Below are 26195 nucleotides of genomic sequence, written 5' to 3'. Positions count from 1 at the left end.
CGGTTTCATATATTTCTCTGGCCCATGAGTCTTTGTATCCAAATAGCAATTTTCCTCCATCCGCTGGTAGTCCAAGGATTGTGCCTGCTGGAATACCCTTCTTCTTCAAGTGCTGAGGGACAAGATGTGATGCTTTCTTAGCAATATCCTTCCTTACAACATCTTTTCCTTTTTTGGCTTTTTGGGTACCACTTGGTTGTCCTTCTTCTTCTACTCTTGCCACTGGATCAACTGGTTCAACACTTGGTCCTGCACTTTGTTGAGCGGCTTGTTCAACACTTGGTCGCACCCCTTGTTCACTGCCTTGTTGTTCAACAGTTGGTTGCACTCCTTGTTGACTGCTTTGTTCTTGTTCGCTTTGTTGAGCACCTGAATTATCTTTGGCACTCCTTTCCCTCCTAGCACTAGCTGTCACTTTCTTCCTCCCTTCTCGACTTTGTCTAAACAACAAAGAAAGGAACAATATTTACAAACTATACAATCGGAAGACAAAGTATGGAAATATAACCCGAATGTACACATTCGGACGTAAGAAGACACATATTGTTCCCGAATACAAAACAATCGGAAGCTAACTAAACATATTTGCAACGAATATACATCAATTGGAGTTCAGAAGCTGTAAATTTTTCATCCTACACAATCGGAAGAAAAAGTGCACCTCTATAACCCGAATATACAAATTCGGAAGTAAGAAGACACATATTTTTTCCGAATGAAAAGCAATCGTAATATAACTAAACACGTTTACAACCGAATATTCATCAACTGGATTTCAGAAAGTCTAAAATTTTATCCTACATAATCGGAGGTATAAAGCATTATATTATCTTCCGAATAAATATTGGCCCCAAAATGGGATTTTCCCTATATCATAAATTTTGAGATTTTTTCAATATATACATTCGGTAGTGAGTATTCTTCCGAATACTTTGTGTCTACTTAAATATATTCGGTAGCCAAAAAATTCATTAAACTACTGATTATTAGCAGTTTGTGTCCAGGAAGATATGGCCACCAATATTCGGCAGATAATCATCAAATCTTTCTCCCGAATACTGTTGATGTTCTTGAAAAATGAAGAACACGACTACATTCGGAAGTAAATGAGCATGCATATCGTCCGAATCTGGATAAATAACCGAAAACCCTAGAAATTTTTTTTCTCGATTCGACGAATTAAAGCGAGATAAACCCCAAAAATGATAGATTCTTACCTAATTTGGGCCATTTGAAGTTGACGAAGTGTTTGAGTCTCGGAATCGCCACCACCGACTACATTGCCGGGTACTTGTTCTTCGCGTTCTTCGCGTTCTTCTTCATTTGCAGCAAGAATTTCTTTATTTCTTGCTAAAATTCCAATGTTTGGATCGATACCCCGAGCAACATTTTTGGTTCTAGGTATGTGGGTTTCATTTCTCTTATCCATTGTTTTATAATCGAATCGACGATGTTTTGATTTTACGATTCGCGGCGATGTTTCGGTTGAACGAGGAAATTTTTTTTTTCTTCCACAATCGGAAGATAATATGAAACTGGAAGAAGAAGAGTTGAAATGAGTAGAATTGTTTTTGATTTGGTTTTTATACAGTTTTACCAGAAGGGCATTTATGTAACTTCAATATCATATACGGTACCCCTTAACTAGAGTCTTTGGCTGGGTATAAATTGATGGCCCCTAAATCCTTTGGGATGGCCCCTAAAAACGCCAAGATAATAAGTAAACACTGACAATGGATTTTTTTCACTATTTTTGTAGTTGAAGGAAATCCTAGGACACACTCCTTATGATATCTTATTTTCAATTTCTAGATCTAATCATCTTAATCACCTAATTATCAATATAAATGCTAGAAACATAAATAGACACAAGGATTTTTACATGGTTCGATCAATGTGATCTACATCCATGGTTCTTCACTATGATTGTTGAGGTTACGTGAGTATTACATTGAGACTCCATTAATGAGTATTTGGAGCTCTAGATTGGTGAAAGAAAAAGAAGGAGATAATAATAATACAAATTTTGTTTTTGTCTCTCTACAAATGTGTCCTCCCTCTCTTGATTATACTTTCTCTCTCATACCTTTCTCTTTATATAGGTGTTTACATAGTGGACGACAGCTAATAGATCATTTATTTTTGGAATCTCTATGCGATACACTCGCTCATGTACACTCACTCGTTCTCGCACATACTATGCTTCACATAGATCTTCACACTTTACTCGTGACTTTGCTGACATCATCTGGTGCGTCATCTCAACCTTGTTGTGTGCGATCTCCTTCGTTTAAGTTATATAGTCTTCACTTCCCATGCTTACTAACATGTGTGATATTTCACTCGTACAATTTGCCTCTTTTTTCTTGAATATTGCTTGAAGAGCGATCTTCAAGGAAAAATCCACTTTGTTGTAATTGTTGGAGCGGGGTGCGTGATGTTGGAGTAGTCTTTAATCTTTGTTGATGAAGGAACTATGCGAAAGAATACTTTTCTTGAAAAGTACGTACTTGCATCTATTCTTTTGTGAACTTCTGAATCTTTAAAAAGTATACATGAAGTATCATTCCTTGAAGTATGCGAAGTATGAAGTATCCTTGAAGAAGTATAGAAGTATGAAGTATCCTCGAAGAATTATAAGAATTACGAAGTATCCTTGATGAGGTATAAGAAGTACTAATCCTCGAAATATAAGAAATATCCGTCTTTGCATGCAAATAAGAATTATTGCGAACTAATCATGCGAATTTATCACTCCATGTTTTCTGCCTCATGTTGTTATGTAATGCAAATAAGAATGTAGATTAGTATTCAACATTTATTTTTTCAAAAAATTTCATTTATGTGCAAGTTCAAATCGTTTTTGTTTGTTTTGATTTCCTTTGAATGAATTGTTTCGTCTCATTTGATAAATATCTTCCATGGAAATGATCCTAATGAGGTCTTATGAAGCCTTTGTAAAGGTCTTACTAGCCTGTCTGTGAGGTCTTATTTTGCCCCCTACTTCTCTCCATGTTAAATACCATATCATTTGAAGCAAAGCAAATACTCAAGAGAATTTCTAAAAATTGATATCTGCGAGATTTTTTTCGATTTTTGTAATTGTGAAATATTTGTAATTCTACGATTGTATCGCACTTTGTAAACCAAATAAAAAATCTTTTATTTTTTCTGTAAAAGTAAAATGTTCAAGCAAGTGGTACTTAGCTTTCATGTGCTTTGATGTTGTTATCAACCTCGCACGAAAAATATATTACATGAAGTATAAATGTCGCACAGCAAAAAGAGGTGTGAGAAGTGAGACTCGAACCCTTGGCATCCCTCTAGCATTTTATCGTACCATACCCAACTGTGCTAACCCTCTCATCCGAAATATTTGTGCGAAATAATCATTAACTCTCTTCTGTGTGAAATGTCTGTGCGAAGTAAACATTTGTGAAGCGTGCGAAGTATTCGTTCTGCAAATGTTCGCAAGCTAAACGTCTGTGAAGGAAATGTTTACGATATAAACATTTTGTGCGAATATGGAGACTCGAACCCAAGTAATATGGAGAATCGAACCCAAGTACTACAACTCATTAACTTCGCATATGACCAATTGTGCTTCCTCTTATTTGCGAAAGAATGAAACAACGCTAAAAAAATTATTCATATTTTCACCCTCTGTAAAAAGAAGAAAGCTATGCTCGCAGGAGAATTCGAACTTGCGACCACGAACGCACATATTGTCCTCTTGAAAAATTGTTCAAGCATCTCTATGCGAAATAAAGGTACAACGTTTTTCTCTTGTTCTTATATTCTCCCTTGGAAATTAGAACAAAATGATGTAGGTGTGCGAATTTAAACTCGTGACCTATTGTTTCTTTTTTCCTACTCAAACCATCTGTGCGAATTTTTGTTTGTGACAGAAATCACAGAAGCCTGCCTCTTATCCTTATCTTCGACTTCCTTCATTTCCTTCAAAGCTTTGCCTCTTGTTTTTTTCTCTTAAACATGAACATCTTCAACTGAAACTTCCATTTTTTTCCCCCGAATTTTGTAGATCTGGTAAGACTTTTTGATGATTTTGACCAACCCTTATTAAATTTATTTTTGAATCAACTTGAGGTAAGATAAATTCTTTACTCCTCCCTATTTCTAGCGCAGGAAATCCTACAACACACCCCTTATGATATCTTGATTCTAATTTCTAGATCTAATCATATTTATCACCTAATTATCAATATAAACGCTAGAAATATAAATAGACACAAGGATTTTTACATGGTTTGATCAATGTGATCTACATCCATGGTTCTTCACTATGATTGTTGAGGTTACATGAGTATTACATTGAGACTCCATTAATGAGTATTTGGAGCTCTAGATTGGTGAAAGAAGAAGAAGGAGATAATAATAATACAAATTATGTTTTTGTCTCTCTACAAATGTGTCCTCCCTCTCTTGATTATACTTTCTCTCTCATACCTTTCTCTTTATATAGGTGTTTACATAGTGGATGACAGCTAATAGATCATTTATTTTCGGAATCTCTATGCGATACACTCGATCATGTACACTCACTCGTTCTCGCACAGACTATACTTCGCATAGATCTTCACACTTTACTCGTGACTTTGCTGACATCATCCGGTGCGTCATATCAACCTTGTTGTGTGCGATCTCCCTCGTTTAAGTTATATAGTCTTCACTTCGCATGCTTACTAACATGTGCGATATTTCACTCCTACAATTTTCATGTTAATGTTAAATAAAATGGAATATTATCAATAACCTGCAACTACTATGGTCTCTCATAAAATTTGTTTTCACACACTACCTCATAAAATTTGCGCCAACTTTTTCTATAAAGCTCAAACAACGATTAATTTGAAACTAATATTTTGATAAATTCCTAAAAACAAAACTCTAGATTCCCACCATAAATGAGCATAATCTAATTAGATGCATAACACCATCGATTACCATTTTGAAAATCACCCATGTTATTGAATCTTTAAAGTGATAAAATAAGTTGCACAAAAGAGATTAATGGGAGTTGAAATGAGAGTAGAATTGCTACTGAAATTTGGATCGAGTGTGATGTTGGAGTAAACTGATAACAAAGAGTTTTATGACCCCTCCCTGCGCGAGGAATATAGTGTTGGCACAATGCGGAAGTGCGATGGGTTTATGAGAATGATTTAATTGAAAGAGGATTGGTTTAAGTAAAGTGAGGCTTTGATTAATTGAAATTGGAAATGTTACAAGAGGTTTGGTGTAGCACATTTGGCTTACACGTTTGTTTACAAAAGGAACTTTGGCTCACTTGGTTTAGCTCTCACTCTTACTTCACTCACTTGATTTTTCTATTGATGATTCAAAATGAAACGTCCAGTGCCTATTTATAGGCTAAGCCAACGGACCACTAGTTCCTTCTAGAGTATTCTTTGTTCTAGAGTATTCTTTGCATCTCTAGACTAGTCAACAGACTTTGCTACTTCACGAATTCTCTGGATAATTTGGTCATAGCAACTCCCGTTTGCTTTAGAATATTCTTTGACCACTACTTATCTGCTTTGACTAGCTAGATTATTCTAAATTTTCAATATCATAAATTAACTAATATCTTTAACACCCCCTCTTAATTTGTGATGTTAAGCTTTTCTCTGAAATGATTGAATTTATCCACGGTGACTGCTTTTGTGAAAATGTCCACATTTTGTTCTTGTGTCGGACAGATTGGAGCTCGATTTCTTTATTTTCCACTAATTCTCTGATGAAGTGGTGTCGTAGCTCTATGTGCTTCGTCCTTCCGTGGAAGACTGGATTTTTGTCATTGCAATTGTAGACATGTTGTCACAGTAGATAGTTGTCGGCTGCTTTTGCCTTTGTTGTAGGTCAGTCATTATTCTTCTCAACCATACTGCTTCACATGCTGCACTTGTTGATGCTATGTACTCTGCTTCGGCTGACGATAGTGCCACCGTACTTTTTTTTATTACTCCAAGAGATAACTTTTGTTCCCATACAGAAAACATAGCCTGATGTGCTCTTTCGGTCTTCAATAGAACCTTCCAAATCGCTATCTGTGAAGCCAATTAAATCATTATCTTTTTCTCTTGTATACTTGATGCCAAAATCCTTCGTTCCCTTGATATACCGAAGAATTCTCTTTGCGGCTGCATAGTGTAACTTGCTTGGATCGCTCATAAACCGAGAAACAATACTGGTAGCATTGACTATGTCTGGCCTTGTATTTGTTAAGTAGATCAGTGAGCCGACTAGACTTCTGAATAAGGTTGGATCAACTTTTGTCGCTCCATCATTTTTTACCAATTTCTCATTGGTACCCATTGGAGTTGCAATTGGTTTGCAATCCATCATGTTGAACCTTTTCAGTAAGTCTTCTGCATATTTTTCTTGGAAAATAAATATTTCTTCTGGAGATTGTTTTACTTGAATCCCAAGAAAATATCGCATTAGTCCTAAGTCTGTCATCTCATATTCTTTCATCATCTCCTTCTTAAATTTTTCTGCAATCTCTTGTTTTGTACTGGCATAAATTAAATCATCGACGTAGAGACAGACGATTAGAAAATCTGTACCTTGTTTTTTTATGTAGAGTGATGGCTCACTTGGACTTTTCTCAAATCCATTATCTCGGAAATACTTGTTGATTTTGTTGTTCCATGCACGCGGTGCTTGCTTGAGACCATATAGTGATTTGCGGAGACGATATACCATTTTTTCTTTTCCTTTGCGGACATATCCTTGAGGCTGTTCGACGTACACCTCTTCTTCAAGTTCTCCGTTTAGGAACGCCGACTTTACATCCAATTGGTAGACCTTCATTTTTAGTCGAGCTGCCAAAGCTAACACCATTCGGATTGTTTCCATGCGCGCGACTGGGGCGAATGTCTCGTAGTAGTCAATTCCTGGTTGCTGGGAATATCCTTTTGCAACTAGCCTTTCCTTATGCTTTTGAATTGAACCTTCTTCATTATACTTTGTCTTGTAGACCCATTTCAGACCAATTATTTCTTTATCAATTGGCTGATTGACAAGCTCCCATGTCTTATTTTTCTCGATCACTCGCATTTCTTCGTCCATGGCATGTCTCCATTTTTCTTCTTTTGCCGCTTCCTCATATTTTTGAGGTTCTAGTGCTATAAATGCATAATTAGATGTATCATAAATATCTCTTAGGGAACGCACCTTTCTAGGTGGGGCACTTGCTTCCGATGAACTTGGACTTTTTTGTGTTGGACTAGGAGATCGCGGGCTTGCTGGTGGAGTACTTTCTTCTTGACGTGGCTGATCTGGCTCATCTTCGATGAGTAGTGGCAACTCGTAGTTGTCTGCTTCATCATTCCAATCCCATGATTTGAATTCATCAAAAATAACATCTCTTGAAATTACCAGTTCCTTTGTATCTGGCTTTAGAAGTCTATATGCTTTAGACTCTTCGTTGTATCCGATGAATATTAGCTTTTCTCCTTTTTCATAGAACTTTTCTCTATGTTGGGATGGAATATGTAAGTATGCTACGCAACCAAAAATTCTGAAAGAAGTTACCTCGGGCTTTTTCTTATGCCAAGCATCATATGGAGTTTTGTTGAGAACTGCTTTTGTTGGCGAATGATTAAGGATGTAGACCGCCGTGTTGACTGCTTCTGCCCAGTAACTATTGGGTAGCTTTCTTGCTTTCAACATGTTGCGAGCCATTTCCACGATCGTACGATTTTTTTCTTTCCGCGACGCCGTTTTGTTGTGGAGTGTATCGGACGGTAAGCTCCTTCTTAATACCGTTTTCTTTCAGTAGTTGATAAACTCATTTGAGGTAAATTCTCCACCACGGTCTGTACGGAAAACCTTTAGTTGGTGACCACTTTGCTTCTCTGCCAACGCCTTGAAATCTAGGAATTTAGGGAATGCCTCGGACTTTTGCTCGAGAATATACACCCACATCATCCTGGTATAATCATCCACGAATATGAGAAAATATCTTCTGTTGTTGAGTGAAGTTGTTCTTGTCGGACCACAGATATCGGCGTGCACCAATTCGAGGGGCCTTCTTGCTCTCCACGATTTGTTTGTGAATGGAAGTCTATGGAACTTCCCAAGAATACAACCTTCGCATATTTTATCTCCACCGTTGATATTAAGAAGACCAATTACCATGTTGTTTGATTTTAGAACCTTCAAGGATCTGTAGTTGAGATGCCTGTATCTCATATGCCATATCTTGCATTTATCTATATGATTGGTACTCATTGCACAATTTTCAATTGATGGCATAGATAAAGGAAAGACAAAATTTCCTGACATTTTTGCTTTTGCCACCAATTGTTTATTAATTTTATCATAAATTGTGCATTCTCCATCTTCGAAATGTAGTGAGTACCCTTTTCTTATAAGTTGTCCAACACTTAATAAATTTTGAGCTAGGCCAGGAACATAAAGAACATCAGATATGTATCGAGTTTTAACTAATGCATCTTTGTATTGGAGAATGCATAATCTCACACTCCATAAATATAAATTTGAAAAATCAATTAAAATTTGCATTCTCCAATGGAAAGATGCATCCTCTCTCTTGATTTTTAATTGTGATTTACAAGATCCAATGCAATGATTGGTCCTTATCTTGTGCATGCATGCACAAGATAACAAAACCCTACTTATATCCACTTGTGTGTTTTTTATCCCAAGTACTATATATGTTAAGCTTTTGAAAGCATGAAGTTGCTTTTCTTGATCAAAGTTTCCTATGGTAAGAATAATAGTTTTGGATCAAAGTTTCTTATAATATTGAGTGGAAAACTTCAAAGCCAAAGAAACTTTTGGATGGTAACTAATGACATTGTCATCAAAATCTCTTAAAACGTCTTCATAAGAAGTTAATAAAAAGGTATGGTATATACATACCATCATTCAAATGTAGATATTAAACAAGATTGAGATAATTGCAGCAGCTCTTGGGAGTTTTAGTAGCGTTTCACTGAAATTCTTCATCCGTCTCTTTCTAAGATCTGGGTTTGACTCACCGCATTGCTCAAGAGTGAAGCTTTCAACAACTACTTGCTCTAAGGCCACAAAATTCCCCAGCAAAAGTTCTAATAGCATGAGCTCATTAATAAGTCCTTGAACGCCGAGAATCTTAACAGATTTGAGGATACGTAACATGCTAGGACAATGCAGGTACACAAAATAGGCTCACCACGTGGCCGCACAGGAGGGCACGAAATAAGTCTGAAGAATCTCGCTCAAAGATTTTGCATTATTCTCCAAGATCCCAATCAGTGACCTGTGAAATCAAAAATCAAAATCACCTCGCCACTGATTAACAACACGAAGTAAGAACACATGTACGCACGAAAGCGTACCAAAACGAAGTAACTCACATAAAAGATCACTTGGAGTACCCAACAAGATACCAATCACGAAATCAGATAGGCGAAGTAAGGTTACTTGGCTGAAAAGATAACCTGCGAAGTTAGTAAATTATTGAGCAAGAAAAGAGGCAGCTGTCCCGACAAGTTCTCAAAGGCGTCAGTGAAAGAAGGGGAGAAACTTTATGGAAAATGGTCTGGGCGAAATAAAAAGCTAACCCACGAGAACACGGTGACCTTGGACGAAGTAAAATGAGTTGTATTTCATTAGGATTAGAAGGTCTATAAATAGAGGCCCCAGGGGAATGTAAAGGGAGGCGGATTTTTGGGGTAAGAATAGTCTTGCTTAGAGTGTGAGATTAGGGTTTCGTTGTATCCAAAACTTGTACTTTCATTACCTTGAGTGGTTGATCAATAAAGAATTTCTTATTCAAATTATCTATTATGTCTTAGATCTCGTTAGTATCTTATTTGGGTGTACTCCTGGATTTCCAGTAGTTACATTTTGGCGTCCAGAAACAGGGACTTAGATTGGGGATCCATCCTCATCTAAGAGTTTGAGAAAAGTTGAAATTGTTTTAAAATCATAGAAGTTAGAGATCTTGGCGAATTGTCTTTTGCAAGATAGGGTTTTGTAGATCTTGAACGGTTTATTCATAATTAAGATTGGAGATTTAGGAGAGGAAATAATCTTTGGGTGTTGCATCGTAAGGTTGGCTAGGATTGAGAAGCAGGGGTTGATTTGGAGATAGAGAATCAAGGACTAGTTGATGGCCAGGATGACGGACCGAGCGAGACACTTGATAGCAACAAGGAGATGCAAACGTTTGAAGACGAAAAGAGTAGGAAGAATGGAAAGGGGAGAAACATCGGTCGCAGGAGAAAGGCAAGGCATGAACCAACGGTGGAACAGAGAGGCCAGTGAAGATGATTTCAGGGAGGGTTCGATGCACACTTTTGACACGCACACCATTGTAGGAGAAGAAATGACCCGTGAAGAGATGGAGGAACATATGACGTTGGAACAGTTAAGGGAGACACTTCGCCTCGAGAGGGAACGAGACCGGGATTTAGTGGAACAACAAACTAGGATGATGAGACAAAACGCAATGTTAACGATAGAGAATCGCCAAGTCAATGAGGAAAGGGATAACGATATCGTTTGAAGAAGAAGAACGGCGACAGAGGAGATATGCTTATAAGGAAGACGGGAGAAAACGAAAAAGGAGACAACGAAGAGAAGGCAGTGAACAAAGAAACCTGAGAAGAACGTTGGAAATAACGAGAAGGGAAGATCAAAGACGAAGGTATGAAGAAGAAAGGAGACAAGAAGAGGAAAGGAGGAACGAAGATGAAAGGAGGCGAGAAGAGGAAAGGCAACATGACGAAAACCGAATATACGAGGAAGAAATGAGACATCGGGAAGGAAGGATTAGCGTGATGAGAGGCGATCATCACGAATAGACCTGGCAATTAGGGTCAAAACCCGTGGGTCAACCTTAACCCGACCCGTGTAAACCCGTCCCACGCCAACCCGCTGACTAAACAAGCCGGGTTAGGGTTAACGTTTCCAAGACCCGCTGGTGAGGGTTGAACCCGCCAACCCGCGGGTTAACTCGCCAACCCGTCAAATTTATTAATTTTTCATTAAAACCGTGTATTCTAGGTTGTGAACACAAAATTATAGTAATTAAATCGATTTCCCAACCATTTAACCAATGTCTCAATACTGGTTTTATCTTGTGAAAAATACTAGAACCCCCTACTATATGGGTTCAACCATATACAAGCCCCACAAAATGGATCTTACACCCTCAACTCCACACTTTCCGTTTTTGATATTTCTAGGCCCAGAATTTTTTTTTTTGGGGCCTGGTTTTCAATTTTCCCGGATTGCTGACGTCATCAGGATTTTTAATAAAAGTAAAAATACCGAAATTAACCTTCCCTATTTATAGACGTTTTATACCTACCAGAAACTGAAAACCAAATCAGATTCAGCTCTTTCTTCTCTCCGCTCTCGTTCAGAAACAGAATTGGAGATTTTTCTTCAGACGAATTCGTGAATTTTGATAGTTTCATACTGATTTTCGTTAATTTGATAGGAAGAAAACGAGAAGAAGAACAACATAAACGAGAAGAAGAAGAAAACGAATTTTCTCTTAATTCGTTGAGGTGTATTCGTCTGTTTTTCAGATCTGACGAGATAGTGAAGCTGCATTGATGAACAACAAATAGGTTTGTTCGATTTTAGCTTTTCTGTTGCTTGATTCACTAGTTTTCTCGTCGATTTTTTGAATCTCGATCTTCTACTGATTACGATTTTTGTTCTGTTTCGAATTTGTTGAGTCTGAGAAGAGGAAGAAGACAGTTGGGAATACATAAATCAAAATAGGTACGAATTGTGATTTCGATTTAGTTTTCAAATTCAATTGATTTTGATTTTACCGTTTCGATCTATTTTTGTCACTTTTGATACCTACACATGTTTTTGTTGATGCTTACACATGTTTGTTTGATACTGAGAAGAGGAACAAAATAAACATTGTTTCAGAAGAAAGAAAACAACAAATCTAGGTAAGAATTTTATGTTGTTTTTGATTTCAGATCTGTTTTCAATTTTTTTTTTGAATTATTTTGTTGTTCTTTCATGTGCGATCTGTTAATTTGTTGTTTTACTTTTTGTTGATACTGAGAGAAGTATGAAGAAACAATTTTGTTTCAAAAAAACAACTTCAAATTGATTTGTATACATGCTGTTTTTTTTTGTTACAGTATGTGTAACTTGAGGTTACACATATATATCATGTTGTATTTTAAGCATGCTTAAAGAAGATGCAGATGTTTTTTAGTTGCAGCATGTGTAAATTTATTTTACACATATATATCCTCTTTGTATTTTTAAGCATGTGTGAGGAAGATGCAGATGTTTTTTTAGTTACAACATGTGTAATTTTAGTTTACACATATATATCCTGTTGTATTTGAAGAATGTGTAAGTTGAAGTTACATATATATGTCCTGTAACATGTTTTATTTGTAAACAATTGTATCATCTGTATCTTTTACTTATATTTAGCTTGCCGCATAGAATATACTTCTCACGAGGGGGCAACGCCCCCGAGTGAATTGCGTTCGTTTTCAAATTTTGATATTCTTATTGTGTATTTGATATTTTCAGGTTGTCATGGCTGTTGTTAGTTGCGCTGCTGTTAGTTGCATTGCTGTTGTTCGCTACTTTTCTGATTTCATTACCCTGCGTGTTAATACTGATATCAAACTTGATGAGTTTAAGGAACAAGTTTGCAAGGAATGGAAGCAGTTTACTCCACTTGGTATTACTTTCTTCTTTCGAGAAAGTGGGAAAGATTTTCCGCTTGACTGTGATTTTTCTTTGCAAGCTCTTATATCTATCACAAATAGTAAACAGAAGACCAGTGTTGATATTTTCTTGCAAAATGTTCCTCGTGTGGCCTCTTCCTCTAGCTCTAGGGCAGATTCTTCTATTTCTAATGGGTCTAGTAGTACGTCTTCGTCCACAAACAATCTTACTGTTGCAATGTATTTGGAAGATAAAAGTAAGCCAGCGAAACCTTTGTTATCGGATGGTTGGCCCAAGGTTCTTGGTGATATTGGCCATGTGTTTGTTGAAGGAGTTAAGCAAGTCAGGGTTGCTTTTACCAAGTATCGTCTTCGCACTGGTTTCCAAATGATTGTAACTCACAATGAGCGTTCTAGGTTCACGGCTAAGTGTGCAGATGAAAAATGCGGCTGGAAATTCCATGCAGCTTCTATCGATGAATGGAACGAAATGTTTCAGGTAGGTTTTCTTAGCATATGTTATGTTTTGTTTATATTATGTTATGTTTTCTAATGCTTAGCATATGTTATGTTTTGTTACAGTATGTGTAACTTTGGTTTACACATGATGTTTTTGGCACCGTATTGTGTTTTGGTTGAATTGTTTATATTTTGTATGAATCTCTTCAGGTCAGGTCTTATAACCCTGAGCACATTTTGTATGCATTAATTAGTACCCGACCATTAACTTTTTCTCTTCTGTTTCATCCAGATCCAATGAATTATTTTTTTCTTTCAAGATTTCCTGCTTCCGATTGTAAAGAACATATTTCGATTAGAAAATAGAAGTGAGTTTCTGATTCTTGAAGGTTTTGTTGTGTTTTTGGGTAGTGGATTTAGCTTGTACGCTAAAAATTAAAATATTTTTAGGTATACTGAAATTGAATTCTCAAAGATTTAAGGATTCAGATCTGTACGAAGTATGAACTCGAAGAGGAGACGGCGCTCTGAAGAGAAACCAAGCATATAGGGTTAGAAATATTAGGATAATGGGCGTGTAAATCACGAGATGGAGTACCGACCTTTTATAGTATTCAATTTCGTCATCGATAAATAGGTAAACTAATTAATTCTTATCAAAGAGGCACCCACGGTAGAGTGGTTGTAGTGTCATTTAATAAACTATGGGTTCAATGTTCGAAACAATTCAATAACAGTTTTTTTTATTTTTTTAAGTCAAAGTATAAGATAAAACTTTTGTCGTCTTATAAGCTAGGGTTAACCCGCCAACTCGCCGAGCTGACCCGCATAGGGTTAGGGTTGAGAAATATGAACCCGTTCAGAGATAAGGACGGGTTAGGATCATATTCAACCCGTAACCCATCTAACCCGCCACGGGTTGACCTTAACCCGGCCCGTTGCCACCTCTAATCACGAAGAAAATGGAAGAAACCTGAACCAAGAGGTCTGGAACGAATTGCAAGATATGAGGACATTGATAAACAATTCTCGAAGAGGTAGTAGGGTGCAGCTGGCAGAGGCAATATGGGTTCAATGTTCGAAACAATTCAATAACAGTTTTTTTTTTATTTTTTTAAGTCAAAGTATAAGATAAAACTTTTTCCGTCTTATAAGCTAGGGTTAACCCGCCAACTCGCCGAGCTGACCCGCATATGGTTAGGGTTGAGAAATATGAACCCGTTCAGAGATAAGGACGGGTTAGGATCATATTCAACCCGTAACGCATCTAACCCGCCACGGGTTGACCTTAACCCGGCCCGTTGCCACCTCTAATCACGAAGAAAATGGAAGAAACCTGAACCAAGAGGTCTGGAACGAATTGCGAGATATGAGGACATTGATAAACAATTCTCGAAGAGGTAGCAGGGTGCAGCTGGCAGAGGCAATAGAGGAAGCTGGCAAATCTACATTCACCTACGAAATAATGCATGCGGACATTCCTTAGAAATGTGTACTACCAACATTTGCAAGCATATTTAGCGGGTCGAAAAGTGTTGTGCAACACTTAAAAACAGTTACACTCTTTGATTGATGCAATGGGGACGAAATGATGCGGTGCTTTGTAAGTATTTCCCTGCGATCTTAACCGGAGAAGCGTTGGCTTGGTTTGACGTTCTACCGGAAAGGTCAATTTCGTCATTCAAAGACCTGCAGAGGATATTCTTGACAACCTACATAAGTAACAACATGATAAGGCCTGGGATTGAGACCCTGTTCAACCTAAGGCGAAGACCGGTAGAGAGTCTGCGAGGACTGGTAACCAGATGAAGGGCAGTATGTAGCGAACTCGCAGGAAGAGTTGATGAGAATAATTTTATCCTAGCCTTCGTGAATGCCCTAATCCCGACTGACCTGCTGTACACCCAAATATTCATAATCCAGAACTACTTGAAAATGAATGAATTAAGGAAGTACCAAGAGGAATACATAGCGTTGGAGGAGAAGCAGAGGCAAGTCAGCGAAGTAACACCGATCTCGGCGAAGGAAGGAAATTCAAGGATATTACCAAGGACATTACATGTCGTGGAGGATGATCCGAAATATGAAAAAGGGGAACCTTCGACCCCAATTCCTGCGAAACTAGTAGTTGTGTCAAGCAGAGATCAGGAGTGGATCGATCAACAAAGATATGAGGAGTCAAGACGAAGGAATTATTAGCCGCAAAGTCATAACATGGGATATCAACAAAGAAACAATCAAGGACCTAGATTTGGAGGCGAAGACCGAGTGCACCAGCTTTTGAAGATGTAAAAATTCCTAGACTCAATACAACTGTGGAAAAGGTATGGGAAGCGATAGTATTAACAGAGGACATCCCTCCCCCACCAAATTTGGGATGAGAACCACCTTCGGGGGGGGGGGGGGGGGGGGTAGGAGTCATGAGTTCTGCAAGTATCATCGTTTTCATGGACATCACACGAATGATTGTCAGAACATCCGAAGAATTATACTTCGTCCAGTATAACAGGGAAAACTCGCACATTTCCTGGAGAATTATGTGCCTCCACCACCAGCCCCACCTCGTGACAATCAACAAGTGTACCGAATTAAAATAGATCGGGGAACCCAAAAACTGAATTGTAATTCGATAATACATTCAGCTAAGAGCATTCAAAATTTCCATGATAACATACTCAAGAGGGTGCATAAAAGGGACTTCGAAAGAAATGAGATATTCAGCATCGCGAAGAAGGGGCCATTAAAAAAGTGGAAAAAGAGAGAGATAATGTTCTCAGCAAAGAACGCACCTGAAGGAGGAGGTTCACACACAGACCCATTGGTCATAACATTGAACTTTGGGAAATACTCAAAGTGGGAGGAAGACCATGTCAAGAAAGGAAAATTTTGGGCAATAGATAGAATCTTGGTAGATACGGGGAGCTCGGTTGACATACTCTTTTACCATGCATTTAGAACCATGGGGTACAAGGATTCTGACCTTGTGCCATCAACATACAATATATATGGATTTCACGGAGTCGCATCAAAGCCCAAGACAGAACTAGTCGTAAAAAATTTCGCGGGCGAGTTGGAAACAAAAGTTACAGTCTGCGTGATAGACATAAACTCGCCTTATAACGCTCTCATAGGCCGGCCATGGATACATGGGATAAAAGGAGTTGTGTCGACATATCATCAAGCCATATGATTCCCTATGCCAACTGCGGTAGGAGAGATCAAAGGAGATCTAAAGAATGCGAGAGAATGTAATGAAAAGGATGTCCATAACTATGATAATAAACTAAGAAGAAAGATAGAACAAAAGAAGAAGGTATTCACAATTGGAGTAAACAAAGGAAAAACTACGTCCCAAAAGGGTATAGAAGAGGTAGATAAAACATTGGTTGCCAACGAAAAGGACCACAAGGTGACTCCGGAAAGGCAAGGTCAGATTGAAATAAAGCAAAGTGGGAAGACGAAGAAAGGGAAAAAGGAAGAAGGAAACGAAGCAACACAAAATGAGAAATAAACTCCTCTCGCCAAGGAAAAATAAACCCCACGAGGTGGAGCAAAGGCAAACGTTACCAACCTCAAAAGGGTATCGGTACCAGAGACTGAGGGAAACGACGAAGGTAAGAAAGCATGAAGTTCAAGGAGCGGGCCGAAAGACGCTTGCGAAGAAGGTAAGGAGATGGAACAATTAAAGGAAGAACTCTACCAAGAAAGGCGAAGGAATGAAGACCTGGTAAGGGAGTGGATAAGGCTAGAAAGACAAAATGAGAAACTCATAATCAAGAACAATCACCTGAAAGGAAAACAAGCGGAGCACGACACCCAATGAGGAGCAAACACTTCGAGAAGAAATTTAGCAGCTGAAGGGCATCAAGAATATTGGCGAAAAGTGAAGGGGCGAGGAGAGCGAGACGAATGGGAAGATTTAAAAAGATCCATATAAAATAGCAAGAGGGAATTCAGAGAAAAGAAGTACCGGACACAATAATTGATGATGACCAGTAAGCGAGGAGCAATAAGCAATGTCCGGACAACTGGAAGAACATCTGGATTGCAGGGGCGACCAGAAATGATGAACAACTGTGCGAGAAGTGAGCCATGCAAACCAGAAATAGGGGCGTTATTCTCGTTAAAACAAAGGGAAAATGAGATCTTGCGAAGTATTGTGGCGAGATGGGATACGATTTGCAGAGAGCTGAAAGGAAGGTTGTCAGAATAAGATTTAGTGCGCTCGTTCATCTATGCTCTATCAACAAAGCATCCTTTATTCTCGGAATTGTTCAGGATCAGGAACGAAGTAGGGATGAAGGAGTTGAAATGGTATCAGTCTGAACACATTCGCATAGAAGAAGAATACTAATAACCAAGGAAGGATCGTATAAACAAGAAGATTGTACTTATTTTAATAAATTTATCATTTAAGCAATGTATCATATTTACAAAACGATGACAATGATATTTCAGAATTTTGATGAATCAATTCAAGGATATGAATTATCATGCTTATGAAGCAATCAAAACAAAATAAACCACAACCCAGACAAGGTAAGACCTCGCATTAGGAGGCAAATAAGACCCACGAAGTAAACAGTTTCTAGGGAAACTTAAAACCTTCGCCTAGGAAGGCTGAGAATCCACGGCGTGCACCCTAGTCCGCACGAGAAGTGCAAGAGGCAAGACCTAACGTACGTCGTTAAAAACTCCGAGAGAAATAAGCTAGGGGCAATGATAAGACCTATCCGCTGAGGGTTACTTTTATGATGGCCTTCGGTAAGGGGTGCAGAAATATGACCAAGGCACCGACGTATTCGGTTGATCTTCGGGTGCCTGGGACGTCTGGAGCGTTACTGGCCATGTCCATATGGAAAGTCTTGGCTACGATGCACTTGATCCCAAAGAAACCCCACTTAGAGTGTGACTTCATAACCACAAGACATATTGGCAAAGGGGATAAGAAGTAACGAGAACAATTGAATATCGTAATAACTGGATGGGAGGAGACCAACATGGATGTTAGGGTTAACCTCCTCAAAGGGTCAATCAGGGAGAATATAAAGGGATGGAACACTCCAGATTAGGGAGTTATATGACCAAAAAAGACGGCAATGTCATGGGGCTAATATTCATGGGAATATCCAGGCATGTCACATTGTCGCGAGATGCGGTTCAAAACGAATGTTAAGACGAGGTTGATGGATTATTATTTGAAAGAATAATAAGCGTATGATACTTCGTCGAATTAAGATCCTTCAAAAAGGATAGGGCGCAATAAGACCTTAATTAAGAGGCGCAATAAGACCTCAAAAAGAAACATATGGATAAGAAACAGAATTAAAACCGCTACCAGTTATAAACCGGAGTAACATTAAAGGCAATCAGAAACGGGATTATCATCAAATGTATAAAAGAGGCAAAGGCAAACAAATAAGATAGTGGAGAAAGGCTTAAGCAGCCAGAGACAAGGACAACATGAGAGGCACAGGAAAGAACACAAAATAAGAATATGCAATGGGGAAAGCAGCAGGGTTCAAAACTTGTGTGAAATAAAACGAATCCATTTCATACCTCGTGAATGCACAAAATAATAAGAGGCAAGTATATACTTTAAATTTTGTTATTCTTTTGAGTATTCCCTCGGCAAGTATATACTTGACGAAAGGTTTAGGGGGATGCGGCACTGTGTTGAAAAATCGCAATATTGATATGTCTAACGAAAGTATATTACTCAAAAAACAACTGAAAATACAAGGATTCAAGATGTTTTGCCCCCCAAGCTTGGGAGCGCCCAGACAGAGAAATTGTTTCCAAAATAATTAAAGGTGAAACTTAAAATATGGAAGAAGAAAAGTTAAGATTGTTGCTGAAGAGGAATGCCATCTGTAACTGTTATCTCAGGAACATCACCACCAGTTTCGCCAAGGTCAGCACCAACATCCGCATTAGGATTTGAGGGTCGTCCAAAAAAGATTGTAGAAGCAAAGGCATCCTTGGGCTCTTCCTCTTCGACCTTTGCCTCCTTGGTCTTCTGCTCCTCGTCACCTCCAGCAAACTTCTCTTCTTCGCCTGAGACGTTTCTGTCGTCGACTGGATGCTCATCGTCAGAGAAAATCTAGAGGAAAAGTGGGATGAGGAATACCATGCTCGTTGCAGAAATTATTGAAGAGGGATACCAGGTAGTTCTGAGTATTCTTACGAGATAATTTCGCCACTTTTGCGGAATCCTCTATCATATCGTCGATATCAGCATTCAAATCCTTAACATCGTCTCTAAGGAGAGAAACCTCGTTGCGAGAATCATCCTTTTCATGGGAAAGGTGAAGGATCTGGTTTTTGTAGCGCTCTTCGGATTCTGCAAAGACGAAATGAAGTTTTATCAGAAACTTGAAATCTGACTTGACCATAACTACACACCGCACCTAAAACTACCTTCCATTTGTAAGGTAGTAGTATTCAAAGTCTCTTAGATATTAGAATACAAATGATCTAGTCTGGAGACTTCTAGATTCGACTCTCGAAGCTGAACGCATAACTCATGATACGAATCGTCCCAACCTTTACCACGACCGGACTTCGAAGTATCTTTCTTAGGATGAATGACGAGGGCACCCTTGTTCTTACGAAGATCAACAGACTTAGATTGAGAAGAAGATTTAACGAATTTTGGGGACGAGGAGACTTCTAGCTGAGCTTGGAGAAACTCCACCCTTTTCTTCAAACAATCAATCTCCTCGTTCAAACCAGTAACTACGCTGCGAGATTTACGCGGTCAACCATAACTTGATTCTTTCTATTGATTGTACGTTCCTTATCCTCCTCCAATCTCTTAATTAAATATAATTATGAGGAGTGAAGATTCCTCTAAGTAATGAGAGAGTTATTGAATCGCTGAAGCTCTAACTTGAGGCGTTCATTCTCGTCATGAAGATGATGATTCAATTCCTTGTTACGATAGCAATCGATAGACAAACGGTCCACTTGTGAGAAAAGAGTTTCGACCTTCTCATTCAGAATCTCATTTTGAGTTACATAACAATCATTCTGAGTCGAGAGGTTCAGGTTTTCAACACGAAATATATTAAAGTAAGGCAGACGTTTCAGAAGCATCCATTTGACGTTTCATGCATTGAGCTTGATGAAATACGAAATAAGAAAATAACAGAATAAAGAGAAAGGCAAGAAATGTATCTAAGAGGGGAAGAACTTACTCTGAAGCTTCTCCACCTTCTTGTCATGCTTGCTGGAGTATTCTTTCTCTTCGTTAAGCTCCTTCTTCAAAGCCTTGATTTGAGCATCATCCTTCTTCATTTTCTCGTGGACAAGTCTAATATCCACTAAGATGGCCATGTGATGATTGACTTCCTTCGAACCAACAAGTTGGAATTTAGAAAAGGATCTCGAAATGCTATGAAAACGCGGTCGAAGAAGTATAAAGGGATCAGCAGGTTCATTAAAGCAGAATGTTGTTGAAGAGTCAGATTCATGGAAGCGTTCAGCAGTACGGATGAATCTTGAGAAAGGAAGTCATCATCACTAAAAATCACCAAAGATTCAAGGGCACGATACCTCGTGGCGGGATCTTCATGAGCCTTATGATAAATACCTTGCAGAAACTTCATGTCTGGATCGTAGAGAGGATTAGACATCACAGACGAAATCTTTTGCTTTCCCTTGTTACAAGGGGGAGGTTCCTTTGGGTATTCCTCGAGATGCACGACCAAAGGAGGAGAAACGGGAGGATCAAAAAATTTGGGAGAATTAGTTGTCTGAGGACGAGAAGACTGATGCTTAGGAGGAGCAAGATGAGTTGGAGGAACAACAGAACTCATAATCGCTGTCAAAACAGCCAAGTCCAAGGTCCTACGCTGCCTTTTAGGCTCGGCAGAAGAGGGGGTATGGGAAGCACCAGTTTGCGAAATAACGAGTTCAAAACGATTAGGGGATGACAGGACTATAATACACGAAGTGGAAACTTTCAGCGAATTAAAGATACCTGAATTAAAGGGGAAGGCAGAGTATGATGATCACGTCTTTTTCGTCCCTTAGTTGGCTCAGAAGCAGGCTGCTTAACAAGGGTAATTTCATCCTGCGAAGAGTAAGGGGTTAGAATCTAAGGTTACATCGCGAAAACTAAAGTAACGTGCGAAGTGGATACATATTTGGGAGCAGGAGATTCAACAGTAACATCCCTTTCCTTGCGATCCTTGAGGTGACCAGCAGCAGGCATTTCGTACTAAGTAAAAGGGAAAGGGATATGAGAACGTACAAAACCCAAAGCACGATAAAGATCTAAGAGACAAAAAAATACCTCAGTTGGCACGGAGCATCGGAGCTTCCAGGGATCGCAACTGGAGAGATAACAGTGTTTGGGAAGAGGACCCTTGCGAGGAATCCCTTTCCCATCTACACCCCAGACTAAGGGGGGCCTTACCACCAGAGGAAACATCACCCATTCTTCGTCGCATGAAAAGCGAAGTCGGTCATATCGTCCTGTTTTGAGAAGATCCACATCTAAAATAAGAGCTTTAGATGGGGCAGAGAAGGTGTGCCGAATAAGTTCAATACCCCACTCCTGATACTTTCTCGTGCTTGTAAACCTAGCGGAATAATTATCCACGAGAGATTCTACGTTATAGTCCCGAGGATCGTATTCCTCATCCACTAACGGAACTTGCAAAATTCTGTTCTCTGAGCGAATCATAAACTCATGGGAAATACGAATTGCATTGCTAGAAAGCTGGAAATCCCCACACTAAAGCCTATTCAGGATCTTAAGGAAGACATGGTTCTAAGGGTTATAGAGGGGAAAAGATAACCCGGCTCTTAACTGACCCACGGTGACGATCATCTTGTCTGCAGACCAAATACCGGATTTAATCCACCTATAATTCAGTTCCATGTCTTGAGTCGCAGAATCAGGAGGACTTACGGACGAATGACTTCGGGAGTCAAAGTTAAACCCATCTTTTGAAAATAAGCTTGGAATTCCTCAAAGGTTTTGAGTGAGGTAGGTGTTGAAGCTATCTTTGGAGCCATGAAGATAAAATAAAAGCGAGAAAATTGAAAGAAGAGAAAGATGACAACAATGGCAGGAGCAATAGCAGCAACAACTTAAGTTGGAAGCAAAGAAGAAAAGGGAGAAGCAACCCGAACCCTCTTCCAAAACGAGATATTTATAGTATAAAGAAGGTAACCGGTAAAAACATGTTGTCGACATGTTCTAGGAATCCTGACCGGTAGCAGCCAGTTACCAAGAGAACGTGGACACGTGAAAGCAAGAGGATGGAGAACGTGGCATCCAGGGAATTCCGAGCGGGTTCTTATTCCATTCTCACGTGATTCGAACAGAATAAGAAAAGGAAAAATGTAGGTACACAAAATAGGCTCACCACGTGGCTGCACAGGAGGGCACGAAATAAGGCTGAAGACTCTCACTCAAAGATTTTGCATTATTCCCCAAGATCCCAATAGTGACCTGTGAAATCAAAAGTCAAAATCACCTCGCCACTGATTAACAACCCGAAGTAAGAACACATGTACGCACGAAAGCATCCAAAACGAAGTAACTCGCATAAAGAATTTAAAACACGAAAGATCACTTGGAGTACCCAACAAGATACCAACGAAATCAGATAGGCGAAGTAAGATTACTTGGCCGAAAAGATAACCCGCGAAGTTAGTAAATTATTGAGCAAGAAAATAGACAGCTGTCCCGACAAGTTCCCAAAGAAAGAAGGGGAGAAACTTTATGGAAAATGATCTGGACGAAATAATAAAGCTAACCCAGGAGAACACGGTGACCTTGGACGAAGTAAAATGAGATGTATTCCATTAGGATTGGATGGTCTATAAATAGAGGCCCCTGGAAAATGTAAAGGGGGACGGATTTTTGGGGTAAGAATAGTCTTGCTTGGAGTGTGAGATTAGGATTTCCTTGTATCCAAAACTTGTACTTTCATTTCCTTGAGTGGTTGATCAATAAAGAATTTCTTATCCAAATTATCTATTATGTCTTAGATCTCGTTAGTATCTTATTTGGGTGTACTACTGGTTACAAACAACTTTGTTTTCCAATAAGATTCTACTGCTGAATCCACCTTTATCAAATTGAAAAAACCCAGAAACTTATTTTCATAGTGAGGTAGCATGCATGAATCTAGACATGATAGGAAGTAAAATTGCAGTTACCTCATCAAAATATGGGCACATTACTGGCTTTTGAAAGAGCTTTCCCTTGGCATTCGCAACGTAATGCTAAAGAAGATGAAGAGTCGAGTAGCTGTGAATATAACTTTCGAAATAGCAAACATTTTTAAAGAGACTAGGAGTCGGAGATTCTATATCTGGAGATTGTTTTAGTTACCTGCTTTATCTTCACCTCAATTGATTCTATATTTGGAGTAATCTTCAGAAGATATGTTATGGCATTTAAAGAGTCCGGTGATAGGCTAGTCCCCAGCTTCATGCATTTAAGATTTTCATATCGAGGAAGCTTGCTGTCTAATTTTTCAAGAACACAGGAAGCAAACTTGGCACACCAAAAAAGAAAGAGTTGTCAAATGATGCTTACTCGCCTAAAAAACTAATAAATATAGTAATGGAAGTACGAAATGATACCTGAAGAGAGAAATATGACAACTTAAGAACACTGACATTGTGAACCGCTCTGAAGAAGTGGATCATACGTTTAGCAAACAACTCTTTAACCCCTACGGGAAGCTCCAATTCTGATGGTGCATCCTCATTTTTTCGGACACTTGTGACTAAAATATCAGCAATGACTATAGAAGATATGTTCTGAAGAGAGTAGTCTGTGAACAAGTAATCATTTGTCTTAAAGTATAAGAGATTTGGGGTACATAATGTGACCTTGCCATTGTCGTCGGAATGATGGCCATTCATACAAGTCTCTGGGGTTTTAAAGATTTCAATGCTTGAGATTAGGAGAAGAAATTCTAACATTCAGATGAATAAATTCACAAAGTAGCCTGTTATAGGTGCGGCATGGCTTATTAGATGGGCGGCATTCTAATAAGACAAAAAGGGTCATTACATTATCATTTAAGGTGTCCCTTATAAAAAAACTGAAAATGACAAATAACCCTCACAATTGATAGCCTAGTTTAGTGATGATAATCTAGTCTAATGTTAATGATTAATTTTACTTATATTAGCTCAAAATTAAAACAAAATCATATTTTAGAGTTTAAAAAAAAATGGAGATGGTAGAGATGTTTTAACGCAAAGTGAAGGTCAATCTCAATCAATTGAAGAAATTAACCAACAAAGTGAAAACCATTGCCTGAAAATGAACAGGTATACTTCTAAATTAGTCCCAACTAGATTTTTGTTGCTCAAATACGTAAAAAATTCAATTTCTTACATTTTCAGAGCTAATTAAGGTTGGCATTTTGCTCATAACCAACCATAATTCATAGTTACGGTTCGTAAAAGATGAAATATCAACCGTAACTGGTTAAATTTGGGGAAAACCCAATTATAAAACTAGTTACGGTTGGCAACTAAATGCTCGATACGAACCGTAACTCAGTTACGGTTGGTAACTATTTTTATTTACCAACCGTAACAACATCAAATTCTCCAGTTACGGTTCGTAATAGTGTTAAAATCAACCGTAACTCACATAAACCCAGAAATTTGAATTTGAATTTTCATCTAAAACCCTAATTTCTGATAGAAATCAAACTTAAATCGAACAAAGTAAAATAAACCCTAACTGGGTTTTTCATAATATACCTCATATAAGTCACTAGATTTGATTAATTTTCGAATCGCTGATTAATTGAAGACGATGAAATTTTCAGTTTAATGGAGGTTAAAACAGATTTTCAGTTTAGCTTTGATTTAGGTTAAAAAAAATGGGGAGAGTGATCTAGACAATTTACAAAACCATTTGGACACCTCCTAACCAACTAGAGAGACATTATTATCACACTGCCGCCCTCTAATAAACCATGCCACCTCTATAACAAGATACATCACAAAGCATCAAAGTCAGAAATTCAAGACAAGGACATTGCGCAAAGAAGTCGTTAGTTAAATCTTCATTATCAAATGAAAATGATTGAAGTGTAAGAGATTTAAGATGCGGTAGGTGAATGGAACCAGGTAGAACCATAGGTGTGGGTGGACCACCATGCTTCGTCGAAATCAAATCCCTCAGATTACTACACGTGAAGAGCCGATGAGAAAACTGATAATGATCCAGACACAAGCGGATACGTAAATCTCAAAAACATTTTGGTTTAAAGCAGCGACAATCCATGTATTTAGACGGCTTTGTAGACGAAGATTACATCTTTTGTAATATTGAATTCAATTTTATGAATGTCAGTAGAGTCATGAAGCAATAGTACCTAATCCACGAAATCCATGAACCGGTCATATCCTGTGATGGGATCATTATACAGAAGTGATGAGAGGGTTAGAGTAGGTATAGAGTTCCATATATACCTCCATCTTCTAGACAAAACACAGGTTTGGACTGCATATTTGGTGTGTGTAAAAGACAGGATGTGATGAATGAGATTATCAGGTAATTTACCGAGTCTATCTTCAGTATTCATCACATTAGGTGAATTTCTTGTTACCGTTGTCAATAGAATTCTTAAGCAAACTTGTAGGATTTTGAAATGACAAAGAACATCAATATAATGGGACTAAGTTCTAAAATTGCAAATAATGTAACAGATTTTACAAGATTTTATCCGGGGCCTCCGGGCATTATGATTATACAAGATTATGTGAGCATTCATTCCCATATTGAAGAGAGATACCAAGACTTAATTTTGCAAGATTTCGTGAAAATTAATGGAAGACTTTGAAGTTTGAAGAAGGAAATGATTTTACAAGATTTCGTGAAGGAAATGATTTCACGGTATAAATAATTTTACTGAGATTATTAACTACTTTTACTAAGAAATTTTGTGGGTAGAATCTGTGGTAAATTATTGTCAATATTTTGCTAGATTTCACTGAAAATTGGTGCCTCTAACAATTTTCAATTACTAATGTCCTAACATCCAAGTG

The sequence above is a fragment of the Papaver somniferum genome, unplaced genomic scaffold (genome assembly GCF_003573695.1).
Source record: "Papaver somniferum cultivar HN1 unplaced genomic scaffold, ASM357369v1 unplaced-scaffold_74, whole genome shotgun sequence".
Lineage (NCBI taxonomy): Eukaryota > Viridiplantae > Streptophyta > Magnoliopsida > Ranunculales > Papaveraceae > Papaver > Papaver somniferum.
The sequence above is the reverse complement of the archived record's forward strand: the minus strand, read 5'-3'. Positions refer to the sequence as shown.